Source organism: Micromys minutus (assembly GCF_963924665.1).
Source record: "Micromys minutus genome assembly, chromosome: 1".
Taxonomy (NCBI): Eukaryota; Metazoa; Chordata; class Mammalia; order Rodentia; family Muridae; genus Micromys; species Micromys minutus.
In genome coordinates, this window is record NC_137969.1 from 968,916 (window position 1) to 992,093 (window position 23,178).

The following is a 23,178-nucleotide window of genomic DNA, read 5'->3' on the forward strand; positions in this document are numbered from 1 at the left end:
GATCAAAGTGAACAGACAATACAAAATTAACTTATTTCAAAAGGAAGCAAGTTTTTGAACAAGACATTTTCTGTACGGGCAAAGGCATTGGGTTTAATCTATACACACCAAGAAAACTCTGACTGTTTTCATATTTCATTCTGTTGTACATGTAGTTTATGCTTAGGGCAACTAGTGGGATCTCAATGCATGCTATCAAACCTCTAAAATAATTGCCAAAATGCTTTTAAAAATCTGTACATGTATCTCTCTTATTTAAATAAATTTGTAAGAAAAAATGATTAACAATTAATACATGGAAGCTCATAAACAAAAAATTCTCTGTATAGCAAAAGCCACTATCATACCTCTAAAATGGCAGCTTACAGGATTGGCAAAATTTTTGTCAACTATAAATCTAATGAAAAGATTGCTTATACAATATACCAAAAACCTAAAAATGAGTGAACATCAAATAAAGAAATTTTCCAAATAAAAAAAGGAATCTAACTATCTGCTTCTGTCCTAGCTCTTTGTTGGACCTCTCAGAGGATAGCCATGCTAGATTGTAAGCACACCATATCATCTGTAAAAGTGTCAGCCCTTGGAGCCACCTTTTAAGATGGATCCCAAGTTGGGTTAGTCACTAGACCTTCTGTTCCTCAATCTCTTCTCCATTTCTGTTCCTGTAGTTCTTTTAGACAGAAACAATTCTGGGTTGGGGTTTTGAAGAGACAGGAAAACTTATCTATTGCTGTTGGAATGCTATGTGTGTATGTATGGACACTAAACAAATACTCTGGTATATCTCAAAATTCCGGAAATAGATATATAATATAATCCACCTGTACAGCTGTTTAGAATATATCTAAAGGATGCCTCATTTTACTACAGAGGTACTTGCTAATATCTGTTTATGTCTGCTCTATTTCAAATAGCATCTTCCCCACCCAAAAAAAAATCTAAAAACACTATTAATTTTGTTTGAGCTATAATAGATAATGACATGGTGACACACTTAAACAATGGGTTTTCTATTTGTCTGTAACAAACAAAATTGTGAAATTATCATTTTGAAAACCATGTAAATTATTTGCTTTAATCATTGTATAAAATTTGATTGAATATGCTAATCTCCTTTACATAAACTGAGTGAATAAAATTGTTGAAACCTCTCTATTTGTGTATCACATCTTCTACATTATTATAAAAGCACATTTATTATTGAAAAACTTTATTTTAAAAAACAAAGATAAGTGTACAACTTTTCAGCATTTTTGCATAAAAGTATACAAATACATTTTTAAGATTGTAAGTAAGTATTTGTGGGTACATACACATACTCATATGTATATATGTAACAATAATATAGGAAAAGAGGTTATGAATTTGAGGGGATAGGAGAGAAACTGGGAGGGGCGGTAGGGAGGATAGGAGGATGTGATACAGTTCTATTATAATTAAAATATATTCTTTTTTTTCTTGAACTTTACACAGTCTGTGAGTGGTTTCTGGGGTGTTCAGAGCTTTCTTGGGTTAGTATCCCATTATCAGTGACTGCATATTATGTCTGTTCTTTTGTGACTGGGTTATTTCACTCAGGATGATATTTTCTTCCAAATGCATCCATTTTCTTAAGAATTTCATTAAGCCACTGTTTCTGATAGCTGAGTAGTACTCCACTGTGTAAATGTACCACAATTTTTGTATCCATTCATCTACTGAAGGACACATGGTTTCTTTCCAGCTTCTGGCTATTATAAATAGAGCTGCAATGAACATTGTGGTGCATGTATCTTCATTGTATGTTGGAGCGTGTCTGGGGTAAATGCCCAGAAGTGGAATAACTGGGTCTTCAGGTAGTACTATGTCCATTTTTTCTGAGGAACCGCCAGACTGTTTTCCAGAGTGGTTGTATCAGTTTACAATCCCACAAACAGTGGAGAAGTGTTCCTTTTTGTCCACATCCTTGCCAGCATCTGTTGTCATCTGAGTTTTGGATTTTGGTCAATCTGACTGCTGTGAGGTGGAATCTCAGGGTTGTTTTGATTTGCATTTCCCTGATGGCTAAGGATGTTGAGCACTTCCTTAGATGTTTCTTAGCTATTCAATATTCCTTGTTTGAGAACTTTTTGTTTCAGTCTGTACCCCATTTTTTAATAGGGTTGTTTGATTCTCTGGTGTCTAACTTTTTGAGTTCTTTGTATACCTTGGATATTAGGCCACTATCTAATGTTGGGTTGGTAAAGATCTTTTCCCACTCTTTTGGCTGCCGTTTTATTTTCTTGACAGTGTCTTTTGCATTATAGAAACTTTGCAATCTCAGTAAGTCCCATTTGTCAATCTTTGTCCTTAGAGCTTAAGCTATTGGTGTTCTGTTCAGGAAACACAACATGCTTCTAATTAAAAGAGATTTAATTGCAAATAAAATTATAAAGTATGACTTTAGATTAAGTATGATGTAGAATCTTTCTTTAATTTTGTTATCACATTTTTCTCTTAAAATGAGGGAGAATTATTTTTGAGCTCTTTTTGGGTGAAGCAGGTTCATGCATTTAATAGTCATTTAATTTGCTACATGTGACTGTCTGCACTTATATTACTACATACTATTAAATGTTTAAAGCATTCAACTAAATGAAGGTATATGTAACCAGACTTAAAAATTAAACTACTAAAAACAATATATGATAACAAACTTTATAACACTACGAACAACTGAATGAGTCTTCATGTGTGAAAGAAACTCTTCTATGTATAATGGAGTAATGTTCTTATAACTGTAGATTATCTAAATTATTTCTTACTTTATATATTTTCTTGAAACTCATGTAAATATCTCTTTTATGCTTTGGTTTGACTCTTCTTGGAAAATGTTATCTTTGTCCATATCAATAAAAGAAAAATGGTTATTTTTATGATGCTTCAATTCTCACAAGAACAACTACAATTTGAAAAATTTTAGTAGTACATATTTATGGTTTCTTAAATAAATCTCTTTATTAATCATTTACCTTGCAACTATGACAAATCTTAGATGGCTTTCAAATATTCATATATAACTATAAAATTTTATTGCCACTGTGAAAATGAAGAATATATAAACTTATATACACACACACACATACACATATATATGTGTATATATATATATTCCATTAGTAAACAATCAGTATCTTGACTATGCTAATCCACAGACTTAGCCTGCTTAATTATTTATCACAGTAGGCTTTTTTATAGTAGTTTCTTGTGTTCAAGAGAAATAATTACCAGAGGGGGGAAAAACACCAGGCCAGATGCTACCTAAGCCTTTCAAACCTCTTAAACCCAAAGCACAAAGAGTCATGTTGATTGTCCTTGTATTGTGCACTTTATTTGACACAAACCAAATTATGCATTTGTTTGGGAGAACCATGGCATTTATTAATTATCCCAGCTGAATTCTCATTTCAGGAAATGGCACCTTGCACAGTGGGTCCATGTCAGACAGGAGCTTTGACTAGGAAACAAATGTCAATGTGGTGAGGAGCTTGCTGAGTGTTTAATAACTACAAATGAAGTGCACTGTTAGTGTTATAAAGCACCGTTCCATCACCCAGTAGGTTTCTTTTGTAAGTAAAGATAAAATGACTTGGGCAATCTGTACTGAATCCATCAACATTAACTGTAAAGACTCCAGGGAAGGCAAAACTCCTTAATTTAGAGTGGCTATGTAAGAAGAAAGAATAAAAATGCCATCGTCTGAATATAGAAAAATTGTTGCATTTTAATCAGTGATTGCACATTATTATCATTTTGTAAAATGATCAGATTCATAAATTATTTTGACAATGACAACTATTCTATGGATTATTGATATTATCTTGAAAGTTGTGTATATATAATGCTTAGTTCTGTAGCTTTAATTTCTTTAACGTTGAATTGAATTGTTATTGTTACGGGATTAAGAAATATAAGACAACAATCTCCAAGCAAGGACTAAATTATGAACGTTTTTTATTTTGGGCATCCTGAAGGGAACTTGGTTATCTAGCACAGGAGTAGTTTACTAAAAAAAGGATAACTGGTCACCACATCAACAGTCATAATGAGATCTAAAAATACAAAGACTAAATAATCTTGGAAACAGAAGTCTTTAGAGTTTCTAGCAAAACTCTATTCTCTATGAAGTACTTATGCAAAGAATTCTAATATAATTTCTGAGCTGTAGTAGGACTATGTAACCAAATTCAGTTGAGGAGAAGAAAGGATTTATTTGTCTTCCATATCCAAGACCGGCTCTATTACTGGAAATAGTTGGAAAAGGAAATCAAGATAAGAACTGAGAAGCAGGACCATTGAAGATATAGAGCTATCATTTGCTGGCTCACTATGTAACTTGCTAATATTTAACAAACTTGCTATATAGTCCAGGACAACCTGCCTAGTGATGGTACTGTGTGCAGTTGGTGTTCTAATGCTGGATAAATAAATAGTCAAAACAAATTTAACAGAGATGGCCAAGAGCACTTAGTTCAAAAAAGTTAATCTGCTAAAATTCTTTTCTTTTTTTTTAATTGAACAACTTTATTTAAAAAAACAAAAATAAATGTACAGATTTTAAATAATTTTTGTATTAAAGTATATGAAGAAATTTTTGTCAGTACTTGATCTATTTTGTAGGTTTGATAGCATGCATTAAAATCTTACTAGTTACCATGAGCAAAAAGTACATGTAAAACAAGATGTAACCTGGAAATAGTCAAAGTTTTATTGGTGTGTAAAATTAAGCAAAATGATTTTTCTTTTTTTTTTTTTTTTTTCGGTCTTTGTTTTTCTTGACTTTCATATGGTCTGTGAGTTGTTTCTGAGGTGTTAAAGAGTTTTCTGGGGTTAGTACCCAATTATCAGTGACTGCACATTATGTCTGTTCTTTTGTGACTGGGTTACCTCATTCAGGATGATATTCTCTAGATATATCCATTTTCTTAAAAACTTTGTTAAGTCATTGTTTCTGATAGCTGAGTAGTACTCCATTGTGTAAATGTACCATTATTTTTGTATCCATTCATCAATAGAAGGACATCTATGTTCTTTCAAGCTTCTGAGTATTATAAATATGGCTGCTATGAACATTTTGGTGCATGTGATTTTGTTGTATATTGGAGCATCACTGCGGTATATGCCCAGAAGTGGAATAAGTGGGTCTTCAGGTAGTACTATGTCCAATTTTCTGAGGAACCACCAGTCTGATTTCCAGAGTGGTTGTACCAGTTTACAAACCTACCAAAAGTGGAGAAGTAATCTGCTTTCTCCGCATTCTCACCACCATCTGCTGTCATCTGTGTTTTGATCTTAGAAATTCTGTTTGGTGTGATGTGGAATCTCAGAATTATTATGATTTGCATTTCCACAATGATTAAGTGTATCTACCACTTCCTTAAATGCTTCTCAGTCATTGAATATTTCTCAATTGAGTACTTTTTGTTTAGCTGTGTACCTCATTTTTTAATAAGATTGTTTGATTCTGTGGTGTCTAAATTATAGAATTCTTTGTACACCTTTGATATTAGGCCTTTATCTGATGTGGGGTTGGTAAAGATCTTTTTCCACTCTATTGGCTGCCATTTTGCTTTTTTGACAGTGGCCTTAACCTTACAGAAACTTTGCAATCTCATTAAGATACCTTGAGGTCAGTGATAGTGATTACCACAAACGTTTTCTTGTTGTTGAGGATGGATTTCACAATTCTATGTTTTTTGCAATTCCAGATGAAATTGTACATTGCTCTTTCCAACTCTATGAACAATTGGGTGTGAATTTTGATAAAGATTGCATTGAATCTATAGATTGCTTTTGGTAAAATTGTCATTTTTACAGTGTTGATCCTTCCAATCCATTTTTCCATTGAATGCTTACATTTTAAAAAATCAAGTGACCATATATGCGAAGGCTCATTTCTGAATCCTCTATTCAGTCCAAGTGATCCATGTGCCTACCTCTGTACTACTACCATTCCATGAGCATAGGAGATCTTTCCATTTTCTGAGATCTTCCTTGATTTCTTCCTTTAGAGATCTGAAGTTCTTTTCATACAAGTCCTTCACTTGCTTAGTTAGAGCCACACCAGGTATTTCATATTGTTTGTGACTATTGTGAAGGGTATCTTTACCTTAATTTCTTTCTCCACATGTTTGTCCTTTGAATTGAAGAAGACTACTGATTTGTTTGAGTTAATTTTATATCTATATACTCTGGTGAAATTTTCGGGGTCATTAACATATACTATCATGTCATCTGCAAACAGTGGTGTTTTTACTTGTTCCTTTCCAATTTGTATCCCCTTGATTTTCATTTGCTCTCTAATTGCTCCAGCCAGGACTTCTAGTACTATGTTGAGTAGGTAGGGGGAGAGTGGGCAGCCTTGTCTAGAACCTGATTTTAGTGAGATTGCTTCAAGTTTCTCACATTTAAGTTTGATGTTGGCTATTGGTTTGCTGTATATTTGTTTTATTCTGTTTGGGTATGGGACTTGGATTCCTAACTTTTCAAGTCTTAACAAGAAGAGGTGCTGAATTTTGTCAAATGCATTCTCAGCATCTAGTGAGATGACCATATGTTTTTTTTTTTTCCTTTGAGTTTGTTCATCAGGACAATTAGGTGGATGAATTTCTATAAATTAAACTATCTCTGAATCACAGGGATGAAGCCTACTTGGTCATGTTGAATGATCCTTTTAATGTGTTCTTTGATTCAGTTTGCAATGATTTTGTTGAGTATTTTTGCTTCAGTTTTCATGAGTTAGTCTGGTCTGAAATTCTCTTTCCTTCTAGGGTCTTTGTGTTTTAGAAACGAGGTTCATTTTGGCCTCGAAAAGTGAGTTGGGTAGTGTTCCATTTGAATCTATTTTGTGGAATAGTTTGGAGAGTATTGGGATTAGGTCGACTGCTTCTATTTCTTTAGGTGTTTTGTGATTTTTAGATGGTTCACCTGATCTTGGTTTATCTTCAGTATCTGGTATCTGTCTAGGAATTAATACATTTCCTCCAGATTTTATAGCTTTTTTTGAGTATAGGCTTTTGTAGAAGGATCTGGTGATTTCTTGAATTTCCTCGGTTAAAGTTCTTATGTGTTCACTTTCTGATTTCGTTAATTTTTGTCATCTTGATAGTGTGGCCCTAGGCTTATTGATTCTGTTACTTATTTCAAAGAATCAGTTCCTGCTTTTTTGATTCTTTGTATGATTCTTTTTATTTCTATTCGGTCAATTTCTGTTCTAGGTTTAATTATTTCTTGCCATCTACTCCTCTTTGGTGTATTTGCTTCTTTTTACTCTAGTGCTTTCAACTGTGCTGTCAAGTTGCTAGCATCTGCTCTGTCTAGTTTCTTTTTAGAAGCACTCAGAGCTATAAGTTTTCCTCTCAGTCCTGCTTTAATTACATCCCATATGTTAAGGTATTTTGTGTTTTTATTTTCCTTAAATTTTAGAAAATCCTTAATTTCTGTCTTTATCTCTTCTTAGACCATGGTATCATTTAATAGAGCATTGTTTATTTTCCATGTGTATATGGGCTTTTTTTTGTCTTTGTTGTTATAGAAAAAACAGCCTTAGACCATGGTGATATGATAGGTTGCATGGGAGTATTTCAATATTCTTATATACATTGAGGCTTATTTTGTGACCGATTATATGATCAGTTTTGGAGAAGGTGCTGAGAAGAAGGCATATTCTTTTGATTAAGTATTAAATGTCCTGTAGATGTCTATTAGTTTGAATTGGTTACCTCTGGTAGTTTCACTATGTTGTTCAGTTTCTGTTTCCATGATATGTCCATTGATGTGAGTGGTGTGTTGAGGTCTCCCACTATTATTGTGTGGGGTACAATGTACTTTTTGTGATTTTATAGGGTTTCTTTTATAAATATGGTTGGGAGCTCTTGTGTTTGTAGCATATATGTTAAGTATTGAGCATTCTTCCTGACAAATTTTCCCTGTAATGAGTAAAATGTGTCCTTCCTCATCTTTTTTGAAAACTTTTGGTTAAAAATCTACTTTATTTGAGATTAGAATGGCTAGTCTATCTTATTTCTTGTGGACATTTGCTTGGACTTTTTTTGTCAACCTTTTACTCTGAGTTAGTGTCTGTCTTTGCCTCTGAGATGAATTTCCTATATTCAACGAAATGCTAGATTTTTTTTTTATGTTTCCAGTCTGATTGCCTATGTCTTTTTTTTCTTTTTTTTTTTTTTTTTTTTTTTTTTTGGATAATTGAGTCCATTTATGTTTTCAGATATTAAGGAATAGTGGTTTCTGTTTCCTGCTATTTTTGCTCTTAGAGGTATTATTTACCTGTGTGTCTTTCTTCTTTTGGTTTTCTTGCTGAGGTATTTTCTTGTTTTTACAAGGATGTATTTTCCCTGTTTGTATTGGGTTTTCCACCTATAACTCATTGTAGTGCTGGGTTTGTGGTCAGATATATTGTAAATTTAGTTTTTTCTTGGAATATATTAGTCTCTCCATCTATGGTGATTGAGAGTTTTGTTGAGTATAGCAGCTTGGGATGATATTTGTGATCTTCTAGCATCTGCATGATGTCTGTCCAGGATCTTCTAGCTTTCATAGTATCTGTTGAGATTTCAGGTATGATTCGGATTGGTCTGCCTTTATGTTATATAACCTTATTCCCTTATTGCTTTTAGTATTCTTTATTTGCTTTGGACACTTGGCATTTTGCCTATCATGTGTCAAGAAGAATTTCTTTTCTGGTCCACTCTATTTGGAGTTCTGTCGGCTTCTTTTATGCTCATGGTCATCTCACTCCTAAGGGTACCAAATTTTCTTCTAAGATTTGTTGAAGATGCTTACTGTTTTTGTTAGTTGATATTCTTCACCCTCTTCTATTCCTATTGTTCTTAGCTTTGGTCTTCTCATTGTGTCCTAGATCTCCTGGACATTTTTGTGTTAGGAGCTTTATGGCTTTTGCATCTTTTCTGACTGTTCTGTTTGTGTTTTCAATGTTTTTTTCGACCCTGGAGATTCTCTCTTCCATCTTTTGTAGTCTGTTGGAGATGCTTGCATCTATGACTCCTGATTTCCGTTTTAGGTTTTCAACCTCCAGGGTTGTCTCTTTTAGTGTTTTCTTTATTGTTTTCCATTCCTATTTTAAATTCCTTCTTCAATTTCTTCATCTCTTTGGTCCTGTTTTCCTCTAGTTCTTTGAACATTTTTTTTGCATCCTCTTTAAAAGCTTCTATTTCTTTATGCTTTTCTTCCCGTTCTTCTTTAAGGATCTCTATCACCATCTTGAGGTATGATTTCGGGTCTGAGTCTTCTTTTTCTGGAGTGTTTGGCATTCTGCTCTTTGCTGTGATGGGACAGTTGTGTTCTGATGTTGCCAGTTTGTATTTGTTTCCATTGGGTAATTTCCTTAGCTTTCCTCTTGCCATCTTGTTGTGTGTAATTATATGTTATCTTATTTTCAGTGATTGGTTCCTGTCTCTCCCATGTAACTGGACTGTGTCCCTGTTTCTCTGCTCTTTTAGGTGATAAATGTCTTGAGTATTTGGTAAGCACACATGGGCTTTTTGGGTGGACCTGAGTCTCTATGGTTGTGTTCCTGCTCCCCTGTACCAACAGGAGCACCTTACCTACTGTAAGCTAGTCCTTGTCCTCTTTGTACCCTGGATACTCACAGTACAGTCTCACCAGGCCTGTGTCCCTTGATCGTTGCTCTTTCTGGTGGCAAGTGGCCTTTGTGTTTGGTCCCCACCCAAGGGACCTGCAGGTGTAAATAAGTCGCTATGACAGAGTTCTTGCTCACCTCAATTAATGGGGGGCCAAGCTTTGCACACTCCCTGCCTAGACCTCTCTGTGCCCAGGCTACTATCAGTGCCGTCTCACCAGGCCTGCATACCTTGATGTCTGCTCTTCCTGATGGCATATAGCCTGAGTGTTTTGTCTGCATTCAAGGGTCTTCCAGGTGGTAACTGAGTCCTTATGGCAGAGTTCCTCTTTCCCTGAACCAATGGGGAAGGCACGCTTTCCTGGGTCCCGGTCCAGACCTCTGTCCCGATGGCTACACACAGTGCAGTCTCACCTGGCCTGCATCCCTGGATCTCTGTTGTTCCCAGTGTCAAATTACCTGAGCATTTCATGAAATTCATTTTTTTTAAACAACTTTATTTTAATAACAAAAATAACTGTGCAGATTTTAAACATTTTTTTGCTTAAAATTATACATTTTTGTCAGTACTTATTTTTCAGATTTTAACATAATTTTTACATAAAACTATATGAATATATATTTTTAGACAGTACTTGATTTCTTTCAAGGTTTGATAGTATGCCTAGAAAACTTAATAGTTACAATGATCATAAAGTACATGTAAAATAAAGTGTAACATGGAAATAGTTAAAGTTTTCTTATTTTGTAATTTTTTTTTTGTTTTATTTTGTTTTCTTTATTTCTTGGACTTCATACAGTCTGTGAGTTGTATCTGGGGGAGTGCAAGCCTCTGGGGTTAGCATCCCACTATCAGTGACTGCATATTATGTCTGTTCTTTTGTGACTGGGTTATCTCACTCAGGATGATATTCTCTAGATGCAGCCATTTTCTTAAGAATTTTGTTAAGTCATTGTTTCTGGTGGCTGAGTAGTATTCCACTGTGTATATGTACCACAATTTTTGTATCCATTCATCTTCTGAAGGACAGAGCCACTATGAACATTGTGGTGCATATATCTTTGTTGTGTATTAAAGTGTCTCTGGGGTATATGCCCAGCAGTGGAATAGCTGGGTCTTCAGGTAGTACTATATCCAATTTTCTGAGGTATCACCAGACTGATTTCCAGAGTGGTTGTATTAGATTGCAACCCCACCAACAATGGAGAAGTGTTCCTCTTTCTCTGCAGCCTCACCAGCATCTGCTGTCATCAGAGTTTTGGATCTTGGCAAATCTGACTGGAGTGAGGTGGAATCTCAGGGTTGTTTTGATTTGCATTTCCCTGATGGCTAAGGATGTTGAGCACTTCCTCAGATATTTCTCGGCCATTCGGTGTTCCTCAACTGAAAATGTTTTGTTTAGCTCTGTACCCCATTATTTAATAGGGTTATTTGATTCTCTGGTGTCTAGCTTTTTGAGTTCCTTGTATATCTTGGATACAAGGCCTCTTTCTGATGTGGTGTTGGTAAAGATCTTTTCCCATTCTGTTGGGTGCCGTTTTGTTTTCTTGACGATGTCCTTACCCTTAATGAAACTTTGCAATCTCATTAAGTCCCATTTGTTAATCTTTGACCTTAGAGGTTGAGCCATTGGTGTTTTGTTCAGGAAATTTTCTCCTGTGCCTATGTGTTCTAAGGTTTTCCCTACTTTCTCATCTAATAGATTCTGTGTATCTGGTTTAATGTGGAGATCTTTGATCCACTTGCACTTGAGCTTTGTATAAGGAGATAAGAAAGGGTCTATTTACATTCTTTTGCATGCTGAGTGCCACTTGGATCAGCACCATTTGTTGAATAGGCTGTCCTTTTTCCATTTAATGTTTACAACTCCTTTGTCTAAAATCAGGTGACCATATACATGAGGGCTCATTTCTGGATCTTTTATTCTATTCCATTGATCCACCTGCCTATTTCTGTACCAGTAACATGCAGTTTTCAGCAAAAGAGCCTTTTAATATAGCTTGAGGTCAGGGATAGTGATTCCCGCAGATGTTTTTTTTGTTGTTGAGGATGGATTTCACTATTCTAGGTCTTTTGTTATTCCATATGAAATTGCACATTGATCTTTCCAATTCCATGAAGAACTGGGTTGGAATTTTGATGGGGATTGCATTGAATCTGTAGATTGCTTTTGGTAGGATGGCTATCTTTAAGATGTAGATTTTTCCAATCCATGAGCATGGGAGATCTTTCCATTTTCTGTGATCCTCCTAAATTTCTTTCTGTAGAGGTTTAAAGTTCTTGTCATACAGGTCCTTCACTTGCTTAGTTAGAGTCACACCAAGGTATTTCATAGTTGTTGTGACGATTGGGAAGGGTACCTTTTCCCTAATTTATTTCTCCACATGTTTTTCCTTTAAGTATAGGAAGGCTACTGATTTGCTTGAGATAATTTTGTATCCAGCCACTTTGCTGAACTTTTTTTATCAGCTGTAGGAGTTCTCTGGTTGAATGTTTGGGGTACTCAAGTTCACTATCATGTCATCGACAAAGAGTGATGTTTTTATCTCTTCCTTTCCGATTTGTTTCTCCTTGATCTCCTTTTGCTTTCAAATTGCTCCAGCTAGGACTTACAGTACAATGTTGAAGAGGTAGGGGGAGAGTGGGCAGCCTTGTCAAGTCCCTGATTTTAGTGGGATTGCTTCAAGTTTCCGGCCATTAAGTTTGATGTTGGCTGTTGGTTTGCTGTATATTGCTTTTATTATGTATAAGTATGGACCTTGCATTCCTGTTCTTTCCAGGACTTTTAACATGAAGGGGTGTTCGATTTTGTCTAATTCTTTCTCAGCATCTAGTGAGATGACCATGTTATTTTGATCTTTGAGTTTGTTTATATGGTGGAATATGTTAATGGATTTCCTTATGTTAAACCATCCCTGCATCCCAGGGATGAAGCCTACTTGGTCATGATGAATGATCATTTTGATGTGTTCTAGGATTAGGTTTGTAAGGATTTTGTTGAGTATTTTTGCATCAATGTTCATAAGTTAGTTTGGTCTGAAGTTCTCTTTCCTTGTAGGGTCTTTGTGTGGTTTAGGTACGAGGGTTATTGTAGCCTCAAAAAATGAGTTGGGTAATATTCCATCTTATTCTATCTTTTGGAATAATTTGGAGAGTATTGGTGTTATATCCCCAATAAATGTCTGATAAAATTCTGCACTGAACCCGTCTGGACCTGGGCTTTTTTTGGTTGGGAGGCTTTTGATGACTTCTTCTATTTCTTTAGGTGTTATCGGGTTATTTAGATGGTTTACTTGGTCCTGGTTTAACTTTGGGATCTTGTATCTGTCTAGGAATTTATCCATTTCCTTCATATTTTCAAATTTTGTGGAGTATAAGTTTTTGTATTAGGATCTGATGATTTCTTGAATTTCCTTACTTTCAGAGGTTATGTCGCCTCTTTCCTTTTTGATTTTGTTAATTTGGATACTCTCTCTTTGCCCTCTAGTTAGTCTGGCTAGGGGTTTATCAATCTTGTTGATTTTCTCAAGAACCAACTCTTGGTTTTGTTGATTTTTTCAATGGTTCTTTTTGTTTCTATTTGCTCTATTTCTGCCCTAATATTGATTATTTCTTGACCTCTACTATTTTTCGGTATATTTGCTTCCTTTTGTTCTAGGGCTTTTAGCTGTGCTGTCTGGTTTCTCATGTAGGTTCTCTCCATTTTCTTTTTGGAAGCACTTAGGGCTATGAGTTCTCCTCTCAATACTGCTTTCATTGCATCCCATAGGTTTGGGTATGTTATGTTTTCGTTTTCATTGAATACTAGAATATCCTTAATTTCTTTCTTTATTTCTTCTTTGACCCGGCTATCCTTTAACAGAGCATTGTTTAATTTTCATGTGTATGTGGGTTTTTTGTTGTATTTGTTATTGTTAAAGACCAGTCGTAGACCATGGTGATCTGAGAGGATGCATGGGAGTATTTCAATATTCTTATATCGATGGAGGCTTGTTCTGTGTCAAATTATGTGGTCAATTTTCGAGAAGGTGCCATGGGGTGGTTAGAAGAAGGTGTATTCTTTAACTTTAGGATAATATGTTCTGTATATATCTATTAATTCTAGTTGGTTCAAGTCTCTGCAAGTTTTACAGTGTCATTGTTCAGTTTCTGTTTCACTGATCTGTCCATTGGTGAGAGTGGGGTATTAAAGTCTTGCACTATTATTGTGTGTGGTAAGATGTATTTTTTGAGCTTTAGTAGGGTTTCTTTTATGAATGTGGGTGCTTTTTTATTTGGAGCATATATGTTAAGGATTGAGAGTTCCTCCTGACAGATTTCTCCGGTAATGAGTAAAAAGTGTCCTTCTTTATCTTTTTTGATAACTTTTGTTTGGAAATTTACTTTATTCGATATTAGAATAGCCACTGCAGCTTGCTTCTTGGAGCTGTTTGCTTGGAAGTTTTTTTCCCTCCATTTTACTCTGAGATAGTATCTGTCTCTGTCTCTGAGATGAGTTTCCTGTATGCAGCAAAAGGCTGGATTTTGTTTATGTACCCAGTCTTATAGTCTATGTCTCTTTATTGAAGAGTTGAGACCATTTATGTTAATAGATATCAAGGAATAGTTGTTTCTGTTTCCTGCCATTATTGCTTTTTTTGGGTTGAGTTGTGTCTGTGTTTTTTTCTTCTTTTAGTTTTCTTGTTTAGGAGTTTTTTTTGTTTTTACTAGGCTGTATTTTCCCTCATTGTATTGGGTTTTCCACATATAATTCGTTGTAGTGCTGGGTTTGTGGTCAGATAAGGTGTGAATTTTGATTTGTCTTGAAATATCTTCGTCTCTCCATCGATGGTGATAGATAGTTTTGCTGGGTATAGCAGCTTGGGCTGGCACTTGTGCTCTCTTAAGGAGTGCATGATGTCTGTCCAGGCTCTTCTAGCTTTCATAGTCTCTGTTGAGATATCGGGAGTGAGTCTGATTGGTCTGCCTTTATATGTTACCTGACATTTTTCCCTTACTGCTTTTAGTATTCTTTCTTTGCTTTGGGCAGTTGATGTTTTTACTATTATGTATTATATTATAGGTATTTCTTTTCTGGTCCAACCTATTTGGAGTTCTCAAGGCTTCTTTTATGCTCGTTGTCATCTCATTCTTGAGGGTAGGGAAGTTTTCTTCTATGATTTTGTTGAAGATATTTACTGTGCCCCTTAGTTGATACTCTTCTCCCTCTTCTATTCCTATTATCCTTAGGTTCGGTCTTTTCATTGTGTCTTGGATTTCCTGGACATTTTGGGTTGGGAGCTTTTTGTTTTTTGCATCTTCTCTGGCTTTTTTGTCTATGTTTGCATTTTGTCTTCTGCCTCTGAGATCTCTCTTCAATCTGTTGTAATCTATTGGAAATGCTTGCTTCTGTGACTCCGGTTTTTTTTTTTTTTTTTTTTTTTTTTTTGGTGTTCTGACTTTAGTGTTATCTCTTTTAGTGTTTTCTATATTGTGTCAATTTCTGTTTTAATTTCCCTCTTCCATTCCTTTATTTCTTTGGTTCTTTTTTCCTCTATTTCTTTGAGTTCTTTGAGTGTTTTTCTTGTTTCTTCTTTAAAAGCTTCTGAATCTTTTTGCTTTTCCTCCCTTTTTTGTTTAAGTATCTCTATCAGCATCTTGAGGTATTATTTCAGGTCTGTGTCTTCTTTTTCTGGAGTGTTTGGCATTCCGATCTTTGTTGTTATGGGAGAGCTGGGTTCTGGTGTTGCTAGATTGTCTTGGTTTCCTTGGGATATACTCTTTAGCTTTCTTCTTGCCACTTCATTTTCAGTGATATGTTCTTGCCTTTTCCTTGTATCTGGTCTGTGTCCCTGAATCTCCACTGGTACGGGTGTCAGATGGGCCGAGCCCTGATCTATGCCCCAGAGTCTTCAGGTGGGAACAGAAGTTCCAATGTTCTGTTTCTGGTCGCTGGATCAGGCATGGCAGGGCAGGGCAAGGCAGGGGGTGCACTTTCCATGTGCACTCTGCAGAGATCTCCCTGCTCCCCTGCAGCCTAGGTTTCCCACTCACCATATGTTCAGTCTTTACGAGCTGCTGTTCTGGGTAGCAGATGGGCTGGGCTCTGCTCTGAGTCCTGAAGTCGCCTCTGGGTGGAAACAGAAGTACTAATTTTCTGTTCCCAGTCGCTGGTTCGGGCAAGGCAGGGTAGGGCAAGGCAGTCGGTGCACTTTCCATGTGCACTCCATAGAAATCTCTCTGCTCCCCGGCAGCCCAGGTCTCCCTCCCACCAGTTGCTCAGCCTCTACGAGTGGCCGTTCCGGGTAGCAGATGGGCCAGGCTCCACTCTGCGTCCTGAAGTCGCCTCTGTGAAATTCTTTTCATGTGACTCTAGGATGTCTCCAGTAGAGTGTCACTGACAGGTATGACACAGGCTACTCTATCATTACAAAAAATGCTATATCACTGTTATTTATCTTGTATGTGTGTTATCTCGCTGAGGAACAATATTGGAACCCATTTAAAAAAATAAAACTGTGATCTAGTATACTTCTGATATCTCTCATTCATAGACCATGCAAATTACATTCCTATATTCTACAGAATGAGGTCGCTATAACAAGAGGCCTTTCTTTTAGTGAATATTCAAGAGTTAAGATCAGATTCAGAATGATGGCTCACAAAAATGACAGTTCTTAGAATTATTGGGGACTGAAGCATTACACAGAGAACATTAAGAAACATTTTATTAAAAATAGTTTATACTCAGCTTATTTGATAAAATATCTGATTCGTACAAGTTTTTTTGGTGTACATATTATTGTAACATATTTAAAGCTGATATAATTGTGGTTGAAAGTGATTAGAAAAGTAGGGCTATTTAAAACAATCAAATTAAAAACTATATAAAACCACTGTCACAACTCTCTGCTTATCTTTAAAAAAAACAATTTCGTGAAGAAGCTTATGAGATTTGTTAGTTGTTGTTATACTGCCCTTTGCAGTAATACATTTATAAACAAAACAAAATAAAACCAAACCAAACAAAATGTAGGCCATTCCTTTAAAACATAGAATCATGTGTATTTAAAGACCATCTATGTTAGCATTTAAGCATAATATGGAGAATGCAAAAGTTGTAGGAAAAAATGAGAAAAAGTGATTTAAAAGAAGGGTATAAGGAAAGGAAAAGATGTCCTGCTTGGTATATCAGAATATCATGGGTTTAACCCACACTGGTCTATTCCTGCAATCACCAATCACTGAGCTTTGCTTGCTCCCTATCTTTGTCCATTTCTTCAATTACTAAGTAGGCTTCCCAGGATTTTCTGAAAATCTATACTGTCCATGATTGTCAATTTCCTCATATTTGATGTAGCAAAACTAACATGAGTTGACTTAAACAACTACTTGGGGTTTAAAGTAGTATTCATCTACTTGCTGAATAGCTTGCCTAATATCCAATGTCTACAAATTATCTATGTATTTTGCTTTAAAATCTGGGATAGAACCAATTCTTATGGTATTAATTTAAACATTCAGGAAAGCCACAGTCCTTTGTTCTAAAAATTAGTATCTTGTGCCCATGACTTTTTGGGAACCAAAGAGCTTGTTGTGTATTTTATAATGCCAATAAACTTCCACTTATGCCATCATCTTGCACTCAGGTGACTTGAATAGAGTATATAGTTCTTCTCTTGAGGGGACACAATTGGCAACTTACAACAGTTCCTTCTGAAGCTCATAATAATTTTTAGCATCTCTGTAAATAAATGGGTGACAGAAGCATGTAAATATGCTTACAGAAGGACCAGAGAGGGATTGCAGAAAGAAAAACTGTGATAACTGTGATCTTACTCAATATATATATATATATATATATATATATATATATATATATATCCATATGCTTTTACTATGCAATAACAATTATTTTTTAAAAGATGCCATGAATCTGAAGAAGAGTGGGTAAATGTATATAAAGGAATATTTTCATGTGTTACAGAAAGAAAGGGCAAGGGGAAATGTTGTGATATTATAATCATAAAATTTAAAAAATAGATGCATATAAAACACATGATAACTATATTGTTCTTTCTCATCTTTCTCATTTGTTCTACTAAATACATATTTTTTTGTTCCTTTAAAATTACTAATTATTTTGGTATTAAAAAAGAGGCTGTTGTGGGACAAAAGAAATAAATGCTTTTATCCACTCTCAAAGCTAATACCATAAGTATAAGTAAGATAATTAAGGTAAAAAAAAATATTTCTAGCTTCTAATCAGTTTTGAAACACTTCTCTTTAGATTCTACACACTGTCAGAAGATAATATTTCTACATCAAAAGAGAACAGTGCTATCCACTTGCTTGAAAGATATCATTATGTGAACATATGTATAATAAAAAAAAAACCTGGGGTACAATGAAATATTTCTTTTTGATGAATGCACTTCTCCATGATTATATAAGGCTTGTCCCTAAAGTTAATCCTATAAAACTCAGCTTTTAAAAAAATTGTAACTGAGTACAAAGGAAATTTATTCTTTCATCTCTTACCACCATTTCTTATAGCTTACTTATTAACAATAATGATGATGCTGTTTTTTTCTATTTTGAAAATGATTTATTAAAATGAAGAGAAAATTGAGGTTAAAGTCATTTAGAACTAACGAAAATTTACTTACCTTGTATAGTTTCATATAAGAGAGATTTAATTTATCCCATTATATTTCAACAAATGTAAGGTTTCTCAAAATGTTTTAAAGGAATACAGAAAAAAATTCAAATTTATATCTTCCATGTATTTTCATATACATTAATAACAATTTACATGTGAGTAAATATTATTTAAATGCTGTTGAAATCCTTGAAACTCTCAAATGCATAGGGATAATTATAAATATAAGTTGGTATTTCATTATTATTTGCACCTTATCTCTACTGTTATTTCTTTTAAACTATGGCAGAAACCAATGAAAATTAAAACAGAAACCCAAAAGCCAAATTCTTTTGTTTGGAGATGATGTTGATCATAAAAATATATCCAGTTCTTATCAGTAAATCATAAAATTAACCTGAAGTTTATACAAACAAGGAATATCTAATGTGTCAGTGAAGATGAAGAAGACAGTCATTTCTCTTTGTAACAATGCAAATCAGGGTCAAAGCCAGTATTTCCTGTGCTAGGAAAGGCTCTCCAACTGAAATATATCTAAAGATTCCACTCCCTGATAGATAGAAAAAATAACATGCTAACCAAAATCTAACTTCTTACTTAATAAATTTACTTTCACATACATTATTTTTCTAAAGGGAAAAATATATAAATCAGTGTAGAGGTATTTCCTTTAATAATGTGATTGGCTAAGAAAGATGACAAATAGATAATCATTTGGCTACTTATGAGGAGGTGGGTTTTCTGAACTAGGCAGAAAAAGGAGGGAAAAGGGAGGAGTTGCAGGAGACGGTGAATGGAGGAGGATAGAGGGAGAGTTGTTGGAAGATGGGGCAGAGGCTCAAGTCCTGGAGAATCTGTAAGTAGTAGGAATTTTACAGCTGGGGAAGAAAGTGCGGCAGAGTCGTATGTTTCCAATATAGGTATGCAGTTTATAAATATAGAATTGGGTTGCCTTTTTCCCTGAATGATCTTACTGGATTAGAGATTCACTATGACAAAGTTGTGTTTTCTTTGAATAGGTATATTGTGGTTGGATATTCACCACAACAAATCTGAAACATTATTTGAGGAGAATGACAGATGTAGAGCATTATTACATTGATAAAGCTCAAAAAGAAGGAAGGTCAGAAAGTGGAGGTCTCAGAAGAAAAAACAAAACATTCATGGGATGAAATAAGGAGACAAATAGAGGAGCAGGGATAGAAGAAAAGGTCAACCAGAGACTGCCTCACCTGGGGATATACCAAATATGTGCCCAATAAACTCAAACATTATTGCTGATGCCAATTAGTGCTTCCTGGCAAAAACCTATTATGGATGCCTTCTCAGAGATTCTGCCAGTGCTTTACTGATACAAAGGAAGATGCTTTTAGCTAACTGTCAGACAGAACATGGGTACCCCAAAGAAGGGGCTAGAGAAAGGACTGAAGGAGCTGAAAAGATCTGCAATCCCATGTGAAGAACAAAATTATCAATTACTCAAACCCACCACAGCTCCTAAGGACAAAAACACCAAACAATGAGTTCGCATGGAAAGACCCACAGCATGAGGTACATATGCACCAGAGGATAGCATTTTCTGACATTGAAATTAAATTCAAGGTCTAAAAAAAAAAAATCATGTAAGTTGGGGCAAAAAAGGTTAGTTTGTGAGCTTAAAGGCCTAAGACTGAGAACTTAGTAAAACAAGTCCAGACACCATCGTTAAAATGTTCCTTTCTTGGCTGTCTTTTACAACTGAGTCCTCAGTCAAATGAGCCCCTCCCAAGTCTATTCAAATGTAAATTAGATGTTAACCATGTGTATCCTGACTTAGATAAGCATCCACCCCACCAGTCTCCTGAATTCCTGATTGCACATAGGCTATTGGTGTTGGGTAAACTTTGTAAACTTTGTACTTTTTCCCAGCCCCTGAAGAGTAAAAAGTTGTCAAAAGACACTGATTCCTTGCCCTAGGGCCCTCTCCTCTGCAGGTAATCACACCTGGAACTTTATTGAGAAGAACAGTTCCCAGAATAACCACAGAAAGTCCCGATGATGACCTCTGTGGAAAGTTTCAACTCCCAAGGTGTGCTCCAGGTGTATGATTCAAGTGACACATGGTTTAACTGATGAATAACGTATGACTCTTCACCTTGTGAATTTCCTCATTCTCCCCCTGTCTTCCCCCTCTTTTGTGGTTTTTGCCTTTATAAGCCAGTCACAAGTTCAGGCTGGGGTCGAACTCCTCTACCCATGTGTGGTGTATCAGTTTCCGACCCCAGCATGCTGGCCTGAGATCTTGCTCCGTTTCACTTTCAATAAACTTCCTCGTGCAATTGCAGCAAGTCTGGTCTCGGTGCCTCGCTGGGTGTGCACCTCTCCTGAGATTTGAGTGAGGGTCTCCCTTCGGGGGTCTTTCAGGTCTTTCACTGTCCGGCGCAACCGTCTCGCCTGCAAGAACGACGCGGCACACGAAATAGAATCCTTCTGCAGTAACTTTATTGCTCTGGAAAACCGGTACTTGCTTCACATGACGAAAAGACGAAGAAGGCAGAGAAAACCAAAAGACGAACACGATGAACAAGACGGAGGAGCCCACGAACCAGATCACGAACGGAAACACACGGGAGCGGGAGGGAAAGAGAGAGGAAGAGAGGGGAAGAAGAAGAGAAGAGAGAGAGGAGCTATCCAGCCCGTCCCCTATAAAGGGATCAGTCCTTGCCTTGGACGCGGAGCCCCCTGATTGGTTGAAACTCAGCAGGCCCTATGACGCCACGGAAGAGGCGGAACTCATGAGGCAGAAAAGTTACCCAGCGTGTGCGCACATGGCTTGTTTACTGCTAACTCCAGCCGGATATCAGCGCCATCTTGTAATGGTGAATGCGTGGGAACGTGTGGGTGGCGCCCCACATTTCACCCCAAACCCTCTCTCCCAACCCCTGCCCTATAAAATCCCCCAGCTTTCGAGCCTCATGGCCAGTACCTCTTTCTCCTGCATGAGATATGTATTGGCCCGGAGCTCTGTCATTAAACTACCTCATGCTTTTGCAACGAGAAGGTCTCATTGTTTCATTGGGTAACCACTGAGACTCGAGTTGGGGTCCCAGAAGGGGGTCCTATAACATCAGTGGGAGGAGAGGCCTTTGGTCCAGCAAAGGCTTGTTTTCTCAATGTAGGGGAATGCAAAGATGCTGAGGTAAGAGAAGGTGGTTGGGTGAGGGAGCACCTTCATGGAGGCAATGGGAGGGGAAGGGAGAGCAGGATGGAATGGTGGGAAAGGGATAACATCTGAAATGTAAATGCAAAAAAATTTCAATTTAAAAAAAAAAGAAAAAAAAAGACTTTGCTCTTTTACATTCTAAAAGGAGAATGAAGGGCTAGGTTTAGTGAGCTAATATGTTCTGGAGCAGTGCTATTGCTCCTGTATTCACTAAATATGCACTTTTCTGTCTTTTTGTTTTAGTGTGTTTTCTTTTGAATAAAGGAGCAATAAAAGATCCAAGGTAAATGACAACAATTAATTCTATAGACTAATATCTTAACCCCTTTATAAATTAAGTGAGTTGTCAAAAGAACATTTTGATAATTGTGGCTACAAGGAAGAGATGGCAGATATATAATTCAGATTGCCAACAAAATAGCTAGTGAAGAAGAGTTTAGTTACACACTAAAATTAACATTTGCGTAGTAGTAATATGTAATATTCTAGATAGGCATTTTACCTATTATGTGAATCTTAAACTTAATGTATTTAGTTTCAACATAACATTTAAAGAAGTGTTTGGAATGCTTTTTAATGCATATATACAAATTTATTCTTTTTTGATAGATGAGAATTTAAACTCAATATGTAACTTAGAACTTGTGGAATGTCTCTATATACTAAGGGAATTTGTTGTGATGACTTACAGTGTGTAGTCCAACTAATTTAATAATGGGATTGAGAAATCAGAGAATGTAGTAATTACTTAGACCCATGAGGCTAGTTTTTTCAGCAGGTCTTTGATAGGCTCTAACAGATGTGCTGATAAATAAATGCAAACTGGAAAGAAGAGAGAATGTTCTTTCTTTCAATATCTTCATGAAGGTCTCCACAAGAAGATGTGTACCACCATGCCTGGATCTGGGTTCTGCTTTGTCCCAGGCTAACCTTGAACTCAGAAATTCTTTGTCTTAGTCTCCTGGGATTCAAGGTGTGTACTACCTTGTTTGGACCTAAGCTTTTTATGGCTGCTAATGGCTCGATATCTCCATGCCAAATCTATGTTGGAGAATTATTTCTTCCAGCATTAAGATCTGGATCAGACATGAGCTTTTTAATTCTAGATTGTAGTTCATTCCACATATAGTCAATGTAACAACCAGTAATTAGCAATAACAACAAATATTTATAAAATCTATGCTTCCATGTTTTCCCTTTCAATTTCTTCTCTATCTACTGACCAGTTTCTTTTCACAGCTTTATAAGTTATGCTTTTTAAAAATCCACTAGTTATACTCTACACACACATGTGTTTAGAAGCATCTCTTGGTATCTAATTCTTCCTTCCTTAGCAGTTAAAGATTTCCAATAGTTCTTCAAGATAGATGGTATTTAAAGTCCACCCCTTCATTCTGTGTTTCTTCTGCTTGACATTTCAGAGAACTGTGAATTCTTTCTCAGCTACTGGGAAGTAATATGTGCATTTGGAGTACTTTGACTGTAAAACTCTGGTTTTGGTCATCTAATACTTCTGGTATAGAAAATAATTCTGTTGTATCTCTTGACATGATTCATGAGTCTTTGGATCAGTGATGCTGTGCAGAGTCTCATTTAGGCCTGGATTCTCTGGGGAATATTCTTCTCCACAAGTTCAACAGCTCTGGATCACCAGATAATCATTATCTAAGAGGCTTTTTGATAAAGTTGGTGGG